This window comes from Cariama cristata, unplaced genomic scaffold, assembly GCF_000690535.1.
Source record: "Cariama cristata isolate BGI_N322 unplaced genomic scaffold, ASM69053v1 scaffold11922, whole genome shotgun sequence".
NCBI classification, from domain to species: Eukaryota; Metazoa; Chordata; class Aves; order Cariamiformes; family Cariamidae; genus Cariama; species Cariama cristata.
This window is the reverse complement of record NW_009604443.1, coordinates 6,352-9,706: the sequence shown is the minus strand read 5'-3', so window position 1 is coordinate 9,706 and position 3,355 is coordinate 6,352.

Here is a 3,355-nt window from a genome sequence, read left to right as displayed (position 1 = left end):
AGACCCTGCAGGTTAGGGGTGGGCAACGGGGACCCTTTTCTGGGCTTCGGCTCAGCTGCTCCGGTGGTCTGGCATGGGGATCTCTCTCCCGACCAGCTCTCCGGTCAGCGGTTGAGGTGCCCGGCTCATGCTCTGGCAGCAAAACCTCTGCGGACATCCCAGCAGTGAGGGATGGCTCTATTCTCACCTCGGCTTTCGGCTGAGGACTTCTCGGTTCCCTCCCTGAAGCCATTCCCTTGCTGGCGGGGAGGGGTGCGCAGGGGCTGGGGGCGCAGGGAGAGAGGAAAGCTTTGGGTGGGAAGGGAGGACACGCAAGGTTGGGGGGTGTGTGGAGCTGAGGAGAGCATCTGCACGCTCGGGAAACTTGTGCACGTGGCCTTACACATTGCCAGCAGCGTGCTGGGATAACCGTGGTGCTTCTGCTGCGTCTTTCAGCTGGCCACCTAAGAGACGGCTGAACTGAGTCAGACCGAAGGTCCCTCTCGCCCTGCCCGGTCTCCAACAGTAGCCAGGTGTTCAGTGAAGATTATAAAAGAAGTGCAGATAAAAAAAGTGGATTGTCCCAGCTATTCCCCATTCACACGTGCCGGAGCTGGAGGCTGAACACAGAACACACCGTTTGCAAACCACTGATTGGGCTCTCTAATCCCTTTTTTTACTTGTTCATGCTTTTGGCTTTCGTAGATGCCCGACACAACGAAACCATTCGTTATTGGCCTCGCAAAGCAGCTTCCAGATTTCACTATTCTGTTGTCTCTTCTGTGTATATTCAAGAAACATCGTGGGCAGATGAGGATTTCTGGGACACACTCATTTGGGCTTTACTTGGTTTTCCACTAGGAAGCAACGTGACAGAGACCACATGGGAACACTGCAGGAGGCTGTGGGGGTCCTCGCTCACGATGCTGTTTTCATCGCAGGACGAATGTTAACGCACAACATAACTGCTGCCAGCGCTTTGCTTCTTATTCCTCCCCTGCCCGGGAAGCCAGAGCCACCGCGATGGGCACCGTGCTCCAAGGGAGTCATGGCGAGGTTGAGTCACGTTGGGAAGCCTTTGCTTTCCCCATCCTGGGTGGGATCCTGGCACGGAATTGGCTCAGCGTGGGCGGCTCTTACCTCCTGCTCCGGGCCCTCGTGCCGTGGGAGGGTCCGGCTGCACCCACGTCTCCTCCAGACCGAGGGCATTGTGCACGGGCACAGTGCCGCTTCCCTGGGATGCCGTGCCTGCTGCGAGTGCCTCTGGGACGCCCTCCTGCACCTCCTGCTCCAGCCGAAGGAGATGCCGCCTGCCCGGCCCGGGTATTCACCATCCCGGCAGTCACCACAACGGGGACAGGCCGAGTCAGGTCCATCGCTCTTGACCGGGTCCTTGCCACCTCCAGCCCACCCAGGCTGAAATCCTTGGGGTTTCTGCCCCCAACACCCCCCAGGAATCTGTGCCAGACCTCACATCCCTACTGCTGAGACTTTTTTCCTACTTTCCAGCTCAGATTGATTTGCATCCAATTTAAACTCACTCATTTTTACTCCGAGGTCATCATCTAGCTGAACTGCACTATGTTTTCCCTATTCCCCCTGTTTTCTCCTCCCATTTACCCTCCACAGCAGTTATAGGCAGCAGAACAGCCTGAGCAGTAAGTCACTCCTAGAGTTGGCTGCTGATTTCCCCCACTATTTTCGCAGTCTTTCTGTGATCCCGCTGGGGTTTGAATTATTCTCTCTGGAACTGGGGATGCTGAAACTGCAGATGCCGCTCCAGGTAAAGTCCTGCCACCGCCCTCTGCAACAGCTCCAATGCTTGCCTTCAGCTAACACAAAACCTTTTGTGTTAGGCACCCTGGAGAAATCGTTGCCCTCTTTTCGCAGCTGTATGACACACTTCTAGCAGACAAGATCCCGGTATACAGAAAAGCATCTTGTTGTTAGCCTGCAGAGCATGGTCTTGCTCCACATATGGTTAAATTTAATCTCAGTTAATCCGGTCTCCATCATCTCTCAGTTATTTCTGAGCAATGCTCAGCCCTTTGTCTACGTTGGCGGTGTCTCCTGGCTTTGCCGCTTCCTCCTCCGGAGCTTGCAAACGCGTTACCAACCACACCTGCTCACCACGCAGCCGGTGGAGCCGGCGCTGAAAACATTTATTTTCCTAATTCATAAATAACCACTGCTAAATATGAAATGTTCTTCTCTTCCTCTTTCTGAAAATCTAAGGCAAAACGCTTTCACAGCCCCACTCGGGCTCAGGGCGGCAGATGTGCCTCCATTAAATGGGGAACCTCGGAAGAAATTTTGCACAAAGGTTTTATATCACTCCCCGGCCCGAGGTGCAGGTGTGTTTTTCCCATGCCGCGCGTGTGAGCCGTCAGACTGAGCGCTGGTCTCCCTCTGGGCTGCAGGAAGACGGTTTATTATTTGCAAATATCTCAGAGCTGTTTTTGAAAAGATGGAAGGATTTAGGGACACGTTTGTTAACAAAGCTCTGGCTCATGGGTGAAGAATGTTCCCTGCATGCATGACGGGGAGGGAACGAGTGTTTTGGGGACAGCGTTTGTGCCGTTTACTCCCTGCCTGAGCTGGTCGGATGCTCCTGTACGGAAGCCGCTTGACTTAGCGGAGGGGATGAGGTCTGGCTGGTGAGAGCTGCCCCGTCGCATCCCTCTGCGGGGCGGCGGGGATGCCAGGCAGGGCCGTGGCGTCGGGGCGAAGCAGGAGGGCAGAGCATGAGCCGCCCTTGTCCCGTGCGGATCCCGTTCCCCAGGTCTGGCAGGAACAAGGCAGCCGCAGGAACCAAGCCCTGCCTTTCTGCGTGGTCGGTGTTTTTGAAGGTGTACCTGGAAGCCCTTGCAGTGTGCAACGAGAGATGAGAGACAGCCAAAAGCTGCTGGGCAGACACCGGGCAGCCCCCGGGAGCCGTTCATGGGTCCTGTGCCCAGAGCCGGGACCCCGGGCTGAGCCCGACCGAGCCTTGGCTTGCGGGCGGGAAGTTGCACTGAAATAGTTTGTGCAACAGGAGGCTGTCCCCAAGGGAAGCTTTTCAAAAGCTCTTTTGATTTCCCCATCATTGGTTTCTCACAATTATATCTGTTTTTTCTTATTTTCCAGGCGACGGCACACAACTGCAGTGTCAGCTATACTCTCCCCGTGTACGAACATGAAGAATCGAGTTGTTTTTCAGCCACCTTGTGTTGAAGCTCAGCAGTTTGGCTCCTCAGCTCCAGCTCCAAGACAATTTCCATCCCAACCCACTTCTGCAGGTTTTCCCTGAACCTGCGCCAGGTTTTCAAAGCGCTTCACGGGGCCTTTCCACCCGCGATGCTCTCGCCCTGCCACGCAGGCCCGCTGGAGCAGCCCC